Source organism: Tachypleus tridentatus, chromosome 3 (genome assembly GCF_004210375.1).
Source record: "Tachypleus tridentatus isolate NWPU-2018 chromosome 3, ASM421037v1, whole genome shotgun sequence".
Lineage (NCBI taxonomy): Eukaryota > Metazoa > Arthropoda > Merostomata > Xiphosura > Limulidae > Tachypleus > Tachypleus tridentatus.
This window is the reverse complement of record NC_134827.1, coordinates 72,656,240-72,675,966: the sequence shown is the minus strand read 5'-3', so window position 1 is coordinate 72,675,966 and position 19,727 is coordinate 72,656,240. Positions and strand designations below refer to the sequence as shown.

The 19,727-nt window shown below is 30.2% G+C and overlaps 1 long non-coding RNA gene across 2 annotated transcripts; it reads right to left on the bottom strand.

Moving 5' to 3' along the window:
• Positions 1-3,332: 3,332 nt before the first annotated feature.
• LOC143247162 (uncharacterized) lies at positions 3,333-14,418 on the bottom strand. 2 transcript variants are annotated; one of them, XR_013026409.1, is made up of 6 exons: positions 14,312-14,418; positions 12,726-12,780; positions 12,291-12,342; positions 11,988-12,027; positions 5,291-11,690; positions 3,333-4,658 (listed from the first exon to the last, which is right to left on the bottom strand). It is a non-coding gene; the product is annotated as an uncharacterized LOC143247162 (long non-coding RNA). The 2 variants fall into 2 exon arrangements; XR_013026408.1 differs by lacking the exon at positions 14,312-14,418 and adding an exon at positions 12,954-13,059.
• Between the last annotated feature and the right edge of the window lie 5,309 nt (positions 14,419-19,727).

The following is a 19,727-nucleotide window of genomic DNA, read 5'->3' as shown; positions in this document are numbered from 1 at the left end:
CCCCCAAAATTACTACTTTTACCAATTTGTGTTGTTTCATCTGTTGATTACCACCACCCAACATTCTCTAGTATCCAGCCATGGTTGCTCTATTCTGGCTGGTAGTTCTATGAGGACTGCCTCATTCAGTCTCAGACTTGTCAGATTGTACATCTCTAGACGTTCTTCACTGACCCGAACTTCTTGTACGCCGATGTTAAACCGCAGGAGGGAAAACCATTTTGGCTTTTCAAAGTTCACCAGATAATAGCAGTTCTCCTTCCCTAGTCTATAGCAGCAATGAGATAGTTATCGTAGACCTTTTTAGGATTTGGAAAGATCCAATGTCGATGAGAGAATTTCTTTTAGGTCCAATAAATCTCTATGACAGCTGTTGCTCCTCAATGTCAGGCTATTGCTGTTGGTCATAATACTCTCTACCTAAGACAATTCTCAGCTTAAAAGTTTCAACTTTGAAAGTAAAAGACGTATAAGAAAGGTGTTTTTGGTAACTACAATGAATTTTCTCCTCGTACCTACTCTGTGATATTCGCATATTGTTCTGAATTCCCTTAGAGTAATTAGCAAGAGCTGCAAAATTACAAAACAGCGCTATATTGTCTCTGTCTTTGAATCTGAGCTGCAATAACGAGAGTGGATACAAGTCTGCATACAATCACTATTTTCATATATAGCAGACAGAGTCTCCAGCAAGTGTAAATGTTTTCGCTAGCTCGTAGATGAAGTCTAACGTAATCTCTACCTAAATCTTTAGTATGTTCTCTGGTTAGCCTACAAGAACAAAACAAAGACCAAACTACTTGACCTTTCACGTCACCCACGTCATTGTGCATCACTTTCGTTTTGGTGCTATGACCTTGGGCAATCACCTGACTCGCCATCAGTCATGCTTTAAGAAAGTAAAATATGTATGATATTCCGGCATATTTCAACAGGAGTTAAATGTTTTTTATGAAATCAGAAAAATGACATCGGTTTAGGTTTAAGTAAGACATTTAAATGTACAACTAAAAGTTGAAGTTTTAAAGAATAGGTTATATTATAATTATTTTTAGTTTTACTGTAGTCATAAAAGTTTAAATTAAAAATAGGATTAAAAGTTTTCTGATATCGTCTCCAAGTTTTTCTTTAAGTCTGGAACTTGCCACATGTTTCTGTGCGTCTTCCGAAGTATAGCTGTGTTTAAACCACGTGACTGTCTGTATCATGCTTGATGTTGAGGTGTTGAAAAAGTACTTCGCCTGATAGCAAGCGCTAATGACTTAGTAACAAACAGTTTCCTGACTTTCTATGTGCTTCAAGGTTGAAAACTGAGAGTTTAAGCTAACACTAAAACTAAATAAACTATGCTTATCAGCAGTAATAAAACAAGAAGATAGTGGTCACGAACTTAGACGTTAGGGTGAGCATAAGCGCCCTCATTTCCTAGCTGGTGACCTGTTCCTCAGTCTGATTACTGAAATAAATATGAACTTGAAGGCGAATTTAATTTTTGCAAAAACTGCTGCATACATATTTTCTACATAAATTTGAACATTGAGATTTGTTTACTCATTACCGTACAGTAAAACAGCTGTATAAACATGTATACATATTGTCTACATAAGTACTGACATTATACTGTACTATAAGACAACCGTATAAACAAGAGGTATTCTGTCCAAGGTCCTAGAAAGTGTTCTGTTTCAAGAGTACATAAAACCAAAGTTAAGAGTAACAAATATTTTTATTTATTTCTTTTAACGTTCACATGTCATGTTGAGATATAGGCAAGTGAGTGCATAATAAATACTTCTCGTGATTTATTGCACGTTCACATTTGACTGACATCACAGCACTACAGAGCGCAACATTAAGCATTCTTTACCTGACGTCAGTTTAGCGTCTCCTGACAGACATACAACGCATTAATGGATAGCAATCCATGTGATAGAGATACCCTACAGACGGCCTTTGGCCACATATTCTTGGGAGACAATTTATAAGAATTATATATATATGATTATTAAGGGTTATTTAAATACTAACGTAATATAAAACAGTTGTATAAACAATGTATACATAATTTGTACATAAATATGACCATTAAGGTTTATTTCATTACTACCTTACTCTAAGACTGCCGTACAAACAATGTGTACACATCATGCTTGAAGACAGAAAGAAGTTGAAAGTAAAGACAAATCTCTTAAGAATACCTTTTCTGCAAGAACATTGAGAGATCCAACTTAAAGATAGAATAAAGTTGAAAGTAAAGGAGAATCTCCTAAGAAGAGCTTTTCTGGAAGAACTTTGAGATTTCCTGCTTAAAGTTAGAAAGCACTTGAATGTAAAGACAAATCTCTACAGAAGATATTTTCTGAAACTTTGAGACATCCTGCTTAATGATAGTAATAAGATAAAAGTAAAGACATCCATTAAGAAGAGCTTTTCTGCAAGAACTTTGAGACATCCTGCTTAAAGTTAGGAAGAAGTTGGAAGTAAAGACAAATCACTTAAGAAGAGCTTTTCCCCATAAACGTTGAGACATCGTGCTTAAAGATAGAAAGAAGTTGAAAGTTGAAAATAAAGACATTTCATGGCTTTCTCTTGCAACTTAGTTATTTACACACCCTTTCCACGCAATTCCACATTGTGCACGTGTTATTTAACTTGGCTAGTAAAAGCCATGACAGCTCGTAGCTGTTACCTGATTCACAGACAAGAGGTGTTCAACTCACTGCTTAACTACTTTGTTATTCCTCTGAGTGAACCAATAAGAGGACTTTTGCCTTCACCTAAAACTTTGACACTTAAAGAAAATTAAAATATGAAATGTGCTTGAGTGCTTCACTGTATCCCAAAAGAGAGTTATTAAAAGTAACATAACTAAGATAATTTTAGTGTTTTAGTGTTTAACTAAAGAAATGAAAAACATCCAAGTACCACAGTCTTTTCTATGTAAGCCAACACTGGCTGTAGAAATATAACAAAGTTAGATCAACCTTGACTTAAAATGTACAACTCTTCTGGCCTTGATAAATAGCTTACCCAACAATACCCAATATTACATGTAAAGGTGTGGCAATATGATACGAATATCGTATTGTGAAGCTGTTTTACAATTGTATTGATACATTGTACGATATGTTATGTTTTTGTATCTTCATGACATTTAGCAAGCTTTCAGTAAACATTATTTTCTGTTATAGACAATTAAGCTATTTGTGCTATAAATAAATATTTCAGTAAAGGAAGATGAGTATTATGTACTGCATGTTATCTTCTATTCTTTCATCAAAAACATAAAAAACAGATATTAAATTTTGTAATATTTTACTTCTCTTGCCAGCTGCTATTTAATTGATCAAACCCGAGAACTTGAAAAATGTACTGTGAAGTATGAAGTACTTAAATAAGGTAGTATTAATAATATACATAAATTACAGACTAGACTGTCAAACTTTGTAACAATCATATTGTAATATTTTTTAATATAGATACGTTTTGTATTGAAACACAAATATGTAGATGCATATCAACTACTAAGATGAGATATGCACCATTACAAACAAGACACAGAACACAACAAATAAAACATTCACTATTTTCATCTATCCTCTTTACAAGCTGAATCTTTAACAAAGAAACAAATAAAATAAAACACAGGTAAAATAGTCTTTAGTAAATTACAAAACTCTAATAACAAAAATAATATAAAGTTCTTGTACAATAAAAATACATAAAACATCTTTCAACAATGAAAGTATTCTTAATAGGGAAAGTACGTTAAAACATACTTTAATGAAAAAAACAGCATGAAATGAGACAATTACTAAGACAATGTCACATAAAAAGGCCGTTTCACAAGGAATCTGCACATTAAATAACTGTTTAAAACTTACAATAAAAATTTAAAGTACAAGTAAAAATACACTTTAATGTTCAGAACATAAATCTAAGAGATACATATTAAAATACACCTTAATATTTAGAAAAGAAATCTAAGAGAACATATTAAAACACCATTAAAAACTCAGAACAAAAGTACATACTAACATATCTTTTAATACTTAGAACAAAAACCTGAAAGTGCATATTACATTACTTTTTAATACTTATAAGAAAACCAAGGAAGAAAATATTAACATAACATTGAATAAATATAAGAAAATCTTAAAAGAACATAATAAAATACCATTTAATACTTAGAAGAAAACGTTAAAAACATATTAAAATACCATAGAATACTCAGAAGAAAACGTTGAAAAACATATTAACATACCATATAATACTTAGAAGAAAAACGTAGAAACTACACATTAACATATATTTCAATACATAGAAGAAAAACATAAAAAGTACATATTAATATACCTTTTAATACTAAGAACAAAAAGCTCAAAGTACATATTAAGAAACCATTGAATAAAGTTTCTTCGACAGAAACTTTAAGTACATATTGTTTGTTTGTTTTCGAAATTTCGTGCAAAGCTACTCGAGGGCTATCTGAGCTAGCCGTCTCTAATTTAGTAGTGTAAGACTAGAAGGAAGGCAGCTAGTCATCATCACCCATCGCCACCTCTTGGGAAACTCTTACCAACGAATAGTGGGATTGACCGTCACTTTAACGCTTAACACGCTTGGCCATGCCGGGACCCAAGTACATATTAACATACCTTTTAATACATAGAAGAGAAACATAAAAAGTACATATTAACATACCATTTAATACAAGTTAAACAGAACGTAGATATTAATATAGCATTGAATATTTAGAACACAATCCTGAAACTACATATTAACATACCTTTAAATACTTGGAACATAAACCTTAAAGTACATATTAATATACCAATCAATACTTGTAACAAAAACCTCAAAGTAAATATTAACACACGTTTTAATAATTATAACAAAAAGCTCAAAGAACATATTTACCTACCATTGAATAGTTAGAATAAAAACATCAAAATATAATTTAAAATACTTTTTAATATTTTGAACAATAAAACATAGTACATATTAACATACCATTGAATACTTAATACACGGAAAAGAAACACAGAAAGAACATATTAACCTACCATTTCATACATGGAAGAAAAACTTAAAATTGCCAATCAAAATACCAATGAACACTTGGAACAAAAATCTTAAAATACATATTAACATACTATTGAACACTACTAACAACAACCGAAAATAACGTATTAATAAACATTTAATACTTAGCACAAAAACCTGTTAGTAGATATTAACATACCTTTTAATGCTTAGAAGAAAAACATAAAAGTACACATTAACATACCAGTGAATACTTGGAAAATATTGAAAGTAGATATTAAAATACTTTTTCATACCTAGAAGAAAAACATATAAAGTACATATTAACATACCTTTTAACACTTAGAAGAAAAACAGAGAAAGTGGATATTAACATACATTTTAATAAGAAGAACTAAAACGTGAAAGTATATATTAACATACGTTTTATTACTTAAAAGAAAAATAGTGAAAGTACATATTAACATACCATTGAAATCTTGGAACAAAATCTTTAAAACACATATTAACCCACCATTTAATACATAAAAAATTGAAAGTACATATGAACATACTTTTTAATACTTGGAACAAAAACCAGAAAATAGGTAACAACACACCTTTTTATACTTAAAAGAAAATAATACAAACCGCATAATAACATGAAAATGAATAATGGAACAAAAACATGAAAGTACATATTAACACACCTTTTAATAGTTTGAAGAAAAACTTAAAAGTACATATTAATATACCTTTCAATATTTGGATGAATTACCTGAAAGCACATATTAACATGCCTTTTAAAACATAGAAGAGAAACATATAAAGTACATATTAACATACATTTTAATACTTAGAAGATAAACAGAGAAAGTGGATATTAACATACATTTTAATAATTAGAACTAAAACATGAAAGTATATATTAACATACGTTTTATTACTTAAAAGAAAACTCGTGAAGGTACATATTAACATACCATTGAAATCTTGGAACAAAAACCTTAAAACACATATTAACTCACCATTTAATACATAAAACAAAACATAGAAAGTACCTATTAACATACCATAGAATACTTGGAACGAAAACCTGAGAGTAGATATTAACATAACGTTTAATAATTAAAACAAAAATTCAAAAATCATATTTCAAAACCATTGAAAAGTTGGAACAAAAACATCAAAGTACATATTAACATACTTTTTAATGCTTAGAACAGAAAACATAGAAAGTATATATTAACATACCATTGAATACTTGGAACAAAAACCAGAAAATAGGCATACCTTTTTGTACTTAGAAAAAAAACATACAAACCGGGTAATAACATGAAAATAAATACTGAAATAAAAACATGAAAGTACATATTAACACACCTTTTAATAGTTTGAAGAAAAACTTAAAAGTACATATTAATATACCTTTCAATATTTGGATGAATTACCTGAAAGAACATATTAACATCCATTTTAAAACTTTGAAGAAAAAATAGAACGTACATATTAACATACTTTTGAATAAAAACATGAAAATACATAGTTACAGAACTTTTGATCCGTATAAAAACCGGAAAGTGCATATTAATATACTTTTTAATACTTACAAGAAAGAAAGAGAAAGTAGATATTAACATAGTATTAAATACTTAGAGCACAATCCTGAAACTACATATTAACACAACTTTAAATACTTGGAACAAGAACCTTAAAGTACATATGAACATACCTTTTAAATACTTAGCACAAAAACCTGAAAGGAAATATTAACAAACCTTTTTATTACTCAGAAGAAAAACATAGAAAGTACACTTTAAGATACCTTTTCATACTTAGAACAAAACCTCAAAGTAGATATTAACATACTTTTTAATACTTAGAAGAATATACATATTGACATGCCTTTTACAACTTAGAAGAGAAACGTAGAAAGTGCATATTCATCATTGAATATTAATATTACATTCAATACCTAGAACAAAGATCTGAAGGTACATATTAACATACCGTTGACAGCTTGGAACAACAACCTCAAAGTAAACATTAACATATATTTTATTGCTGCAAAGGAGAACATAGAAAGTGCATATTACCATACCATTGAATACTTAGAATCAGAACTTGAAAGTAGATATTAACACACTTTTTAAAATTTAGAACAAAAATAAGGAATGTTTGTATTAATATACCAATCAATACTTGGAACAAAAAATGAAAGCACATATTATCATACCATTGAACACTTGGAACAAAAACCTTGAAAAAATATTTTAACATACCATTTGATACTTAGAAGAGAAACATAGAAAGTACATATTAACACATCATTGAATTCTTGGAACAAAAACCTTTAAACAATATGATAACATTCCATTGAGTACTTCGAACAAAAAACTGACAGCAAATATTGAAACACCTTTTTATACTTAGAACAAAAACATCACACTAACATACTTGTTATTACTTTGAAGAGAAACCTAGAAAGTACATATTAACATACACTTCAGTAGATGGAAGAGAAACCTGAAATTACTTACAAACATACCATTGAACACTTGGAAGAAAATTCATGAACGTGCATATTAAAATATTAACATACATATTAATACTTCTAAGGAAAACATTGAAAATACAAATTGAAGTACCATTGAATACTTGGAGTAAAAACCTGAATATACTTAAATACTTTAATACTTAAATAAAAACATATAAAGTACATATTGAAGTACCATTGAATACTTTGAACAAAAACCTGAATGTACATTTTAACATAGCTTTAATACTTTAATAAAAACATAGAAAGTACATATTGAAGTACCATTGTATACTTGGAAGAAAAACCTGAATGTACATTTTAACATAGCTTTAATACTTTAATAAAAACATAGAAAGTACATATTGAAGTACCATTGTATACTTGGAAGAAAAACCTGAATGTACATATTAACATACCTTATAAAACTTTGAAGAAAAACATAAGAAGTACACTTTAAGATACCTTTTCATACTTAGAACAAAACCTCAAAGTAGATATTAACATACTTTTTAATACTTAGAAAAATATACATATTGACATGCCTTTTACAACTTAGAAGAGAAACGTAGAAAGTGCATATTCATCATTGAATATTAATATTACATTCAATACCTAGAACAAAGACCTGAAGATAATTTTTATTACTTCGAAGAGAAATATTAACGAAATATTTGAAAATACCTTTAAAAACTTCGCAGAAAAACTCGAAAGTACATATAAATATGCAATTGAATAGTTGAAAGAAAAACCCGAAAGTAGATAATAACATACCTTTTAATACTTAGAAGTTAAACAGAATTGACCTGGCATTGAATACTTAGAACAAAAACCTGAAAGTACATATTAATATACCATAGAATACTTGGAAAAACATGAAAGTAGATATTAACATATCTTTTAATACCTAGAAGAAAACGTTATAAAGTACATAGCAACATATCTTTTAATTCTTAGAGGAAAAACCTATTAAAGGAAAAGTACATATTAAAACTCCTTTTAATACATAAAACGAAAAAATAGAAAACAGATATTAACATACCATAGAAGACTTGGAACAAAACCTAAGAGTAGACATTAACATAACATTGAACACTTGAAACAAAAACCTTCAAAGAATATGTTAAAATACTTTTCATACTTATAAGAAAAACACAGAAAGTACACGTTAACATACTATTGAATACTTAAAGCAAAAACTTAAAGTGCATATTAACACACGTTTAATTGCTCAGGAGAAAACCTTGAAAGTAAGTATTAACATATCATTTGATACTAAGAAGAAAATCATACAAAGTACATATTAATACACATTTAAATACTCGGAGCAAAAACGTGAAAGCACATATTTGCATACCTTTCAATGCTTAGAACGAAAACCTTAAAATACATATCAACATACCATTGCATATTTGGAACAAGAATCTTAGAGTACATATTAACATACCTTTTAATGCTTAGAAGAGAATCGTAGAAAGTACATATTAAAATAACATTGAATAACTAGAAAAAACTCTTGAAAGAATATGTCAACATAACAGTGAGTACTTGGAACAAAAAAGTGAAAGCAAATTTTAACATACATTTTTATACATCGAATAAAATCCTTATACTAACGTACTTTTTATTAATCAGAAGAGAAATTTTGGAGGTACATATTAACATACTCTTCAACACATGGAAGAAAAACCTGAAATTACTTATATACATACCATTGAACACTTGGAACAAAGTCATGAACTTACATATTAACATACCTTTAGATACTTAGAAGAAAAGCATACAACTTACATATTAAGATACCTTTTAATATATAGAAGAGAAACATAGAAAGTACATATTAACATACCATTCAATACTTAGAACAAAAACTTGAAAGTACAAATTAACATACCATTGAACACTTAGAAGAAGAACTTGAAAGTACATATAAATATACGTTTTAATACTCGTAAATAAAACATAGAAAAGAAGAAAAATATAAAACTACACATTAACATAGCATTGAATAGTTAGAACAAAAACCGAAAAGCGCATATTAATAACGTTTATTTGCTTAGAACAGAAACTTTAAAAATATGTATTAAAATATACTTTAATGCTTAGAAGAAAAATGTAGAAAGTACATGTTAACTTACCATTGAATACTTAGAACAAAACCTGAAAGTGCATATTAACATACTATTGAATACTCAGACCAAAAAACTTATAGCACACATTAACATACTTTTTAAAATTTAGAAGGAAAACAGAGAAAGTTCATATCAAAATACCATCCAATACTTCGAACAACATTCTGAAAGTACATATTGACATACCATTAAACACTTGGAACCGAAACCTGAAAGTATATATTAACATGCATTTTCTTACTGCTAATGAAAACATAGAAGGTACATATTGACGTACCATTAAATACTTTTTAAACAAAATATTTAAAGTATTTATGAACCTCAAAGTTCATAATAAAAATAATAAAAAAGAGAATAACAGAAAGTACATATTAACATACAATTGAGTACTTGGAAGAAAAACCTGAAAGTTCATATTAACATACCTTTTAATATTAAGAACAGAAATCTGAAAGTTAATATTAACATACCATTGAACACTTGGAACAAAAACCTGAAAGTTAATATTAACATACCATTGAACACTTGGAACAAAAACCTGAAAGTACATATTAACAAAAGTTTTAATATTGGTAAAAAAACAACATAGAAAGTACATATAAATATACCATTGAATATTTGGAAGAAAAACTTGAAAGTACATATTAACATACCTTTTATTACTTCAAAGAGAAATATTAAAAAAATACATGAAAACACCTTTAAAAACTTAGAAGGAAAACTATATAGTGCATAGAAACGTACAATTGAATACTTGGAAGAAAAATCTGAAAGTGCATATTAGCATACGTTATATTACTTAGAAAAAAACATAAAAAGTACATAATAAGACACCATTGAATATTTGGAACAAAACCTGAAAGTACGTATTAAGACACGTTTTAATACTTAGTAGAAAAACATAGAAAGTGCATATTAACATACCATGGAATACTAGAAACAGAACCTGAAAGTACATAATAAGATACCTTTTGATTGTCAAAAGAAAACTTAGAAAGTACATTATCATTGACTACTTGGACTAAAAACTGAAAGTGTATATAACCATACCTTTTATTCCTCACAAGGAAAATATACAAAGTACATATTAATATACCCTTGACTACTTGGAAGAAAAATCTGAAAGTACATATAACAATACCCTTTATTACTGAGAAGAATAGCATAATAATAATGCCACTAAATTCCTTAAGGAACATAGGGCCGCATATACTGGGGTTTCGTGAATAAGTTGGTTTTTAAGTGAATAGGTTGTTAGTCTACTGCACAACCACCAATCAGGAGAACAATTTATAAGCCCACCGAGTGGAATCAAACCCCTGATTTTAGCGTTGTAAATTCGGAGACATACCGTTGTATAGCGGGGAGCGAGAAGAATAGTATCGAACGTACATATTATAAACCTTTGATTAGTTGGAACAAAAACCTAAAATTAAATATTAACATACGTTTTAATACTTTTAAGAGAAACATAGAAAGTACATATTAACATAACATTGAATACTTAAAAAACCTCAAAGTTCTTATTAACATACATTTTAATACTTAGAACAAAAGCCTGAAAGTACAAATTAATATACCTTTTGATACAGAGAAGAAAAATATAAACTCTACATATTAACATACCTTTTAATACTTAGAAGAAAACTTGAAAGTACATATTAACATTCGTTTTAATAATGGTAAGGAAACATAGAAAGATCATATTCACGTACCACTGAATAATGAGGAAAAAATCTGAAAGTACAAATTAACATACCTTTTGATGGAGAGAAGAAAAAATGTAGAAAGTACATACTAACATACCTTTTATTACTTCGAAGAGAAATATTAAAAAAATATATATGAAAATACTTTTAAAAGCTAGAAAGTACATATAAACATACAATTGAATACTTGGAACAAAAACCGAAAGTACATAATAACATACCTTTAAATACTTACAAGTTAAACAGGACGTAGATATTGACATAGCATTGAATACTTAGAACAAAAACCTGAAAGTACATATTAACATACCTTTTAATACATGGAAGAAAAACCTGAAAGTGAATACTAATGTACGTCTAATTCCTTAGAAGAAAAATCTTGAAAGTACGTATCAACATACCATTTGAAAACTATGAAAAAATCATAGAAAGTACATATTAACATAGTTTTGGATACTTGGGACAAAAACCTCAAAGTCGATATTAACATGCTTTTTAATATTTAGAAAAAAAACAACATAGAAACCACATATTAACATACCATTGAATACTTGAACAAAAACCTGAAAGTTCGTATAAACATACCTCTTAATACATAGAAGAGAAGCGTAGAAAGAACAGAAACCTGAAAGTTAATATTAACATATTATTTAACACTTGGAAGAAAAACCTGAAAGTACATATTAACATACGTTTTAATACTGGTAAAAAAAACATAGAAAGCCCATATTGACGTACCTTTTATTACTTCGAAAAGAAATGTTTAAAAAATATTTAAAAATACCTTTAAACACTTGAAAGAAGAACTAGAAAGTACATATAAATATACAATTCAATACTTGGAAGAAAAACAGGAAAGTATATAATAACATACCTTATAATACTTACATGTTAAACAGAACGTAGATATTGACATAGCATTGAATACTTAGACTAAAACCTGAAAGTACATATTAACATACCTTTTAATATTGAAAACAAAAGTCTCAAAGAGCATATTAACATACGTTTTATTACTTAGAAGAAAAACGTTGAAAGTACATATTAACATTCTATTGAATACTTGGAACAAAAACCTGAAAGGATATATTAACATACCTTTTAATACTTGTAAGAAATTCAGAGAAAATAGATATTGAAGTACCTTTGAATACTTGGAACAAAAACCTGAATGCACATATTAACATACCTTTAATACTTAGAAGAAAAACCTGAAAGTTTATATTAACATACCATTGAATACATGGAATAAAAACCTGAAATTTTATATTATCATACCATTGAATACATAGAATAAAAACCTGGAAATAAATATTAACTTACCTTTTAATACTTGGAAGATACACCTTGAAATTATATATGAACATTCCTTTTGATACTGACAAGAAAAACATAGAAAGTACATATTAATATACCATTGAATATTTGGAACAAAAATCTTAAAGTACGTATCAAGATACGTTTTAATACTTAGAAGAAAAACATAGAAATTACATATTAAAAACCTTTTTCTACTTAGAATAAAAAACCTCAAAGTGGATATTTACATACTTTTTAACACTTAGAAGAGAAACTTGGAAAGTACATATTAACATAACCATTGGTTACTTGGAACAAAAACCTGGTAGTATATATTAACATACATTTTAATACTTAGAAGAAAACCTTCCAAAGTACATATTAAAATAATCGTTTTTACTTAAAACAAAAATCTCTAAAGTACGTATTAAAGTACACTTTAATAGTTTGAAAACAATGTAAATCTTACATATAAAAATACTTTTTAATACTCATAATACTTTGAATAGAAACTTAGAAAGTAGACATTCAAATACTCGTTAATACTTGTAACAAGATACCATACAGCACATATGAAAATACATTTTAATACTTAGAATGCAAATTTAGAAGAAAGTACTTATTAAATAACTATTTAATAGTTATAAGAAATAACTAGTAGTATATATTAAAATATATTTTAATACTTAGAACAATAACTTTGAAAGTTTATATTAAACTTTCTTTTATTAGTTTGTTATAACCTCAAAACAAACTAGAAAAAAAAGAACGCTGCACTAATCAAAACGATTCCAGGGTAGAATCTATAGTGTAGGATACAAAATATACTCCAGGTTTTGGAGGTGACTTAGATAGATTTTGTATCTTAGTTTATAGTCCCACATAAAGAAATAAAATAAGGGAGTTGTAATTGATACAAAAGTGGAAATTAGGAGAGCGATATGTGAGTGCTGAAGCCCACAACTATATCAACCCTTCACTGCCTGCGGGTAGTTGTGGAAAAATGACTGCTCTTCAAAGTAAAGAGTGTGCTTTTCTTATATCAAAGTTACATCGGGCTATCTGCTGAGCCCATCGAGGGTAATCGAACCCCTGATTTTAGCGTTATAAATCCGTAGACTTACCGCCTTACCAATAGGCGGCCCAAAGTAAATAAGATAAAATTAATTGAAAAAATAATAATAAAAATACGATACCACCATTTGTTAGCATTCCAGCCCCATTATGATAGAAAGGCATTAACTGGTTACCCAGTAAACGAGTTATACTAGTATAAAGAAACCCATCAAGTTATTTAAATAAACTAGTATAATTTTTCAATCTATTAAATAAAAAAACATTATAAATCTAGAACATACAAAACAGTATAAGTAATTTAGACTTACATTAAACAGAAAAACTAAACGAAAGATTACATTATGCTGGACAGAAAAACTAAACGAAAGATAGTTGGCTGTTTGAAGTTAGCAATGGCGCTTTAACAACATTATTTGTTAAAGTGTGACGAACTTTAATATTTTGGTTAGAGGATTTAACTTAATTGGTAGTCTCTTTAACAAATCTTTTTCGGACCAGGTAGGCCACTAACGTAATTGTGAACTTGTTCTTACCAGTATTCTCAGTGTAGTGTTTCTACTCTAACTATATCTACGGACGTGATGAAAGTAAATGTAGCATCTGTGGCCGAAGGAATAGTTGTACTCTTCTTGCCTGACTAGTTTTAGCTCTTACTCAGATACATCATCTCAGCACGGGGCGTTTTATCAGTTTCTTTGAGTGTTTTTTTTCTTTCGCTTTTTCGACTCTTTTCTCCACTGTCTGCTTCTTCACATCTGCAGAAGCAATTTCTGTGAAGGTTGTATTCAGCTAGCACTCTTCATGTCGTGGACTTGTTACAAATTGGAAGTTTAAACACATGTAAGTAGGGATAGTAGACAAGGAAAGACTGGAGATATTGTTAACAGCATGGAGTCAAAATAGAGAGTTGTAGCTTTAGTAAATAATATCAACGGTTTAAATGTATTCATCAAGTTATATGAAGATAATCTAAGAAATTCGAAAAGTTGTTCTTTTAATTAAAGTTTTAATACACATACCAGTAATTTTGAGAATACATTTTGACTTGAAGTGGGTTTCTCGTCATCGCGAATGTTTACAGTATATCCACGCTTACCTTCTTTACTATCCCTAAATGACCTCAAATTCTTAATTATTTACCGTATGTTTCAAACCTTAAGCTTTTTCTTTATTTTACCTACTATATTCTCACTTTAAGTTAGCTATCTTGTTTCTCTATTTTTTTACTGTTCCCGTTTTTAAATTAAGTGTTTTGATAATCTTGTTTATTGTTTATGTCTATTTGTTTAATTGCTGTACTGTCATATTTTAAAGTGTTTAGCACAGTGAGTATGTCGTTGGTGTATGTTGTTCTTTCTAGAAACTTACAACTTTTTGATTGACTTTATAAAGGTTCAATGGTTAATACTCCTGATATCATTGATAGTGGTACTGTATGTATTATGTATGGTGTTCAGCACACTGCATGTTAAGTATACGTTTGTAACATATATATAGCTGCTGTATTGGAAAAAACTAATAAACTATACTGAAATGATGGATGGACTGGACTTTGTAACTACATGTGTTATATACATCCATGCACTGCATGTTGGCTAGTCTTACATCTATTTTTATACATGGAAAGTAGTTTAAATTGTAAAGCTATGTATATAGATGTCCATATGAATGTTTCAAGTTATAGAGATACATTCTCCTATATCTGGATTGAATATATATACGGATGCTTATCACTTTTTAGAGTTGTTATATTTCCCTCTTTCTGGCCTCCCAGTGGCTCACCGGTATGTCTACGGACTTACAACGCTAAAATCCGGGTTTCGATACCCGTAATGGGCAGAGCACAGATAGTTCATTGTGTGCTTTATTTAAAATAAAACAACAACAACATCTCTCTTCCTGTACACTGGCCATATTAACGCTGCTCATGGTTTTGGTGTAACTGACCATATTTCCTATTAAAATAGCATTCTGCCTATTCTAAGTGGTTGAAAACATGTTAACTAACAATTATGAGTTGATTATATTAATATAATATACCTTTTAACCCCCTTCATTCCTGATGGAGTTTGAGTCGTGACACTTACACGAATTTCTTACAGTGTGATAGCCCAAATTTCGGGTAGGCCTTCGCTCTGGCGTGCTTTATCTGAAAAGAATTATTTTCTAGGTAAAACATGTAGTTTCAAAATGTCTGCCTCAATTTCGTCTAAAATCGCCATATCCAGCTTGCACTATTTTAAACACTTCATATAGTCAGTTTCAATGATGGCTACTCTATCTGCAGTATCTATAAAATTCACAATCAGGCAGTCTGGGCTATGAATCGACAAATAGGATCGGTAATCACTGTCGTTGCCGATCCATGCTCAAAACGGAGCTTGATGCTCTACTTTAAATTACGGCTTAAATATATATGTTGCATGAGACTAGTTTATATGGTTCATAATGATCTTTTGTAGCTATTGACTACACTACACAACAATTTTTTTGAAAAGTTTTGCTTCCTGAAAAGTTTTTGCTGATTGTGACAAGTACCTGGTGGGTATGCACAAATATAGTTTTGGTTTTGCTTCATCACGTAGGAACTCTGACAATAGACAGTTAACTGTTTACCGGCAATAACGTATTTAATTGCGTTTATTTTTCTAATACGCTACTAAGTTCAACATAATTAAAAGTGTTTTGCTCCCGATTTTCATTTGTATTCAATGTCCGGTGCATCACGTTGGAGTGTCGAACAGTAGTCAGCAAGCATTGACGGATTCCAGTTGTCCTGATATCGTTTTTCCATTGTAGCAATGTCCTGGTGAAACCTTTCACCGTGTTCGTCACTGACAACACCGAGATTTGCGGGAAAGAAGTCCAAGTGTAAGTGGAGGAAATGAATCTTGAGTGACATGTTGCACTTCATTGTTTTGTATGCTTTGGGAAGTTTGTCTACCAGCTGAATGTAATATGAGTCTCTGTAATTGCCAAGAAAATTGTCAACAACGTCTTTGAAGGCTTTCCAGGCAATCTTTTCCAGCCCAACTAACAGATCTTCGAACCGCTTGTCACTCATAACATGTTTGATCTGAGGGCCAACGAAAATGCCCTCTTTGATCTTGGCCTCAGTTATTCTTGGAAACATGTGTCTTAAATAACGAAACCCTTCGCTTTCTTTGTTCATTGCTTTCACGAAATTCTTCATAAGTCCCAATTTTATGTAAAGAGGAGGCAAAAAAATCTTTGCCGGGTCGACAAGCGGTCCAAAGCAGAGAACAATCCTTCGATGTCAACACAGAAACAGAGACTGTCAACTTGTACAAAGAATTTGGTTATATCATCTTAGCGGCCTCAAAAAACAAAAATGTTCGTACCTGGTGACAGCAAACACCTTTTCTGCAGTCTCGAACCAAGCAATTCGGCTTTTGCTTTTGACAGACCCAAATCTCTGACCAGATCGTTTAATTCTGACTGTGTTATGAGATGTGAACCGCCTGAGAAGCACGGTTCAAAATCCGGATCAATGTCACTGCAGTTCCCTGCATTGCAGTTTCTTCATCTGGTTCGTCTAAGGTCCGTTCCTCTGGTGGTTTCGGAATTGGAAGACTGTCGTCATGTAGCACGGGTCTCATTGCTGAAGGCAGATTAGGGTATTCAATTGACTACTTGTTTTTGGCAGAGAAACCAGACACATTAGTCGAAAAGAAGTAACAGTCTCACATGGTCTTTCTGTTCTCGCCATGTCATCGGGACACCAAAAGGCATTGTCTATCGAGTGCCTCTGAGCCAAGCTCTCAGACAGACAGCACAACATGTCGCACAACAAATGTGAGGCGCCCATTCCTGGTCTTGATCATCAATTTTACAGCCGAAGTACAGATGATATGCTTTCTTCACAAGAGCAGTCATTGAGCGTCTCTGATGAACAAGCGTATACTCGCCACAAATATAGCAGAATGTATCGTGGCTGTTACGACATCGACGAGACGAGACATTGACAGGACGACACCAGTCGTCCTGTAAAACGTCTATAACATCTAACTTGTTTCAGTGCTACTGAGGCAATGCTTTATTCTGAAACAATACGCACACACTGTGAGGTCTATATTAATCCAATGAGTAGCATCTGTGTATGCAAGCCACTTTTATAGCCTGCTGAGACAGTGTCAAGCTGGCTCCGGCTTGTCCAGGCATGCCTGGGCTGCATATTTCCACAGGACAGTTTTCAACCTTGCCTGATTTCATGCCTGGACATGCCAAACTGCACAAAACATTGTTCATAGGTCTCTTACAAAACGAAAATTTTTGGACACAAATATAAGAAAAAACATGACAAAACTGAAGATTTCGATGAAACAATACGTGATGGGCAAATGTGAATGTGATTTTCATGATCAGCAGCCAAAATTCTATAAGGAACACCCAACAGTGTTCAAGAAGCAAAAACTTTGTTGTGTAGTGCCATTTGGTCGCATTAGTTCAAGATTAAAATAATTAAGCTAGCTGGAAATTATCATAGAGATTGGTTTGAGAAGATAGGGAACATTTATAGTTTGGTATAACTAATATATATATATATATATTTAAAGCTTTGGGAAATATGTGTTTAGAGTAAAACACAACCCCCGTTAACTACAATATAAACCAGTAGAAAAGTCTTGCCTGATAAACCATAAATGTCAAAAACATCGTTTGAAATAAATTTTCGTTTTATTTAAAGTAACTATTCTATGAATGTGTGTAATGAAATTTAATATTATGTTATTATTGGTTTGCTTTGCTCCTTAACTTCTATCATAAATATGGGTTGTCCCCTTAAAAACACCGATTGTACAAAACATTGAGTATTCTACATATTTCATTCATCTTTTACTGGCTGGTAGTTCCTATTTCAACCTGTATTTACGGTTTTTAAAGAAACATCCTACGTTTGTAAAAAAAATAACTTCTAATGATATCATCATTTGCAACAGAATTATTTTTTTAGGTTATGGAAAATACAGAAAGAATTTAAAAAGTACCCTACGCAATGCTTGAGGATTCGTTTCGTAATATTGCACAGGTTTGCCTGTGATATTCACGTCCGTTTTTACTGTAAGTTGGTGAAATAATAATAAATGAGCGATCCTTCTTATGTATTTTTTCTGTTCACAAAAAACATTTTCTAGAGATTTATGTTTTATCATCCCGATCACGAGTTTCATTTATTTTACAAAGTTGTTTGAAAAGTCATCATTAGATGTTCCCAGCTTAAGGACTTTTAAAATGTATGTTTCCCAGTTTAAGGACTAACAACTTTTATAGTTTGTTTACCCGCGCGAAATAACGACAACAAACAAAATTAAAAACATGGCTGAAATAAATTCAAATTTTAGCGACATAAAGCATGGGAAAATTTTATTGGTAAATCTGAAAGTACATCAATTGCCTTTATAAATTATATGAATTGGTAAATTCCTTGTTGTTAATAACGAATAGGAGAAAAGCTTTTTAAATCTCTAAAATAGTAACTAATAAGTAATACACATACACAGTTATTTTTTTAAACTTTGCAATTCATGAAGTGACATTATAATGAATCAAGTACTTTACAGATAATGTTTTATTAAACAGCTCTGGTTCGAAAATTATTAAAGAAACTTATAAAATAGTGACGTAGTAAAAATGCATCAAACTAGGGAAGTTACTCTCAGAAAAATCGGAGGATAAATTTAATCCAGAACTTTCACTTTTAATTTACTTCCTACACCTCTGTAAGAAGAGCTTGTTTGTGACGTAGCAGCAGTTTGTGATTGCAAACTTCTATCTGAATTTAACTTTGATGTTCAGGTGAGTTCAATGATTATTTCGAAGCCTTTATTAAAAATTAAAAGTTCTTCATAATTTCATTGAAGCATTATATGTATTTTTTAAATACATATGCAGTGCTAACTAGTATAATATTTCTAGACAGAATACGGA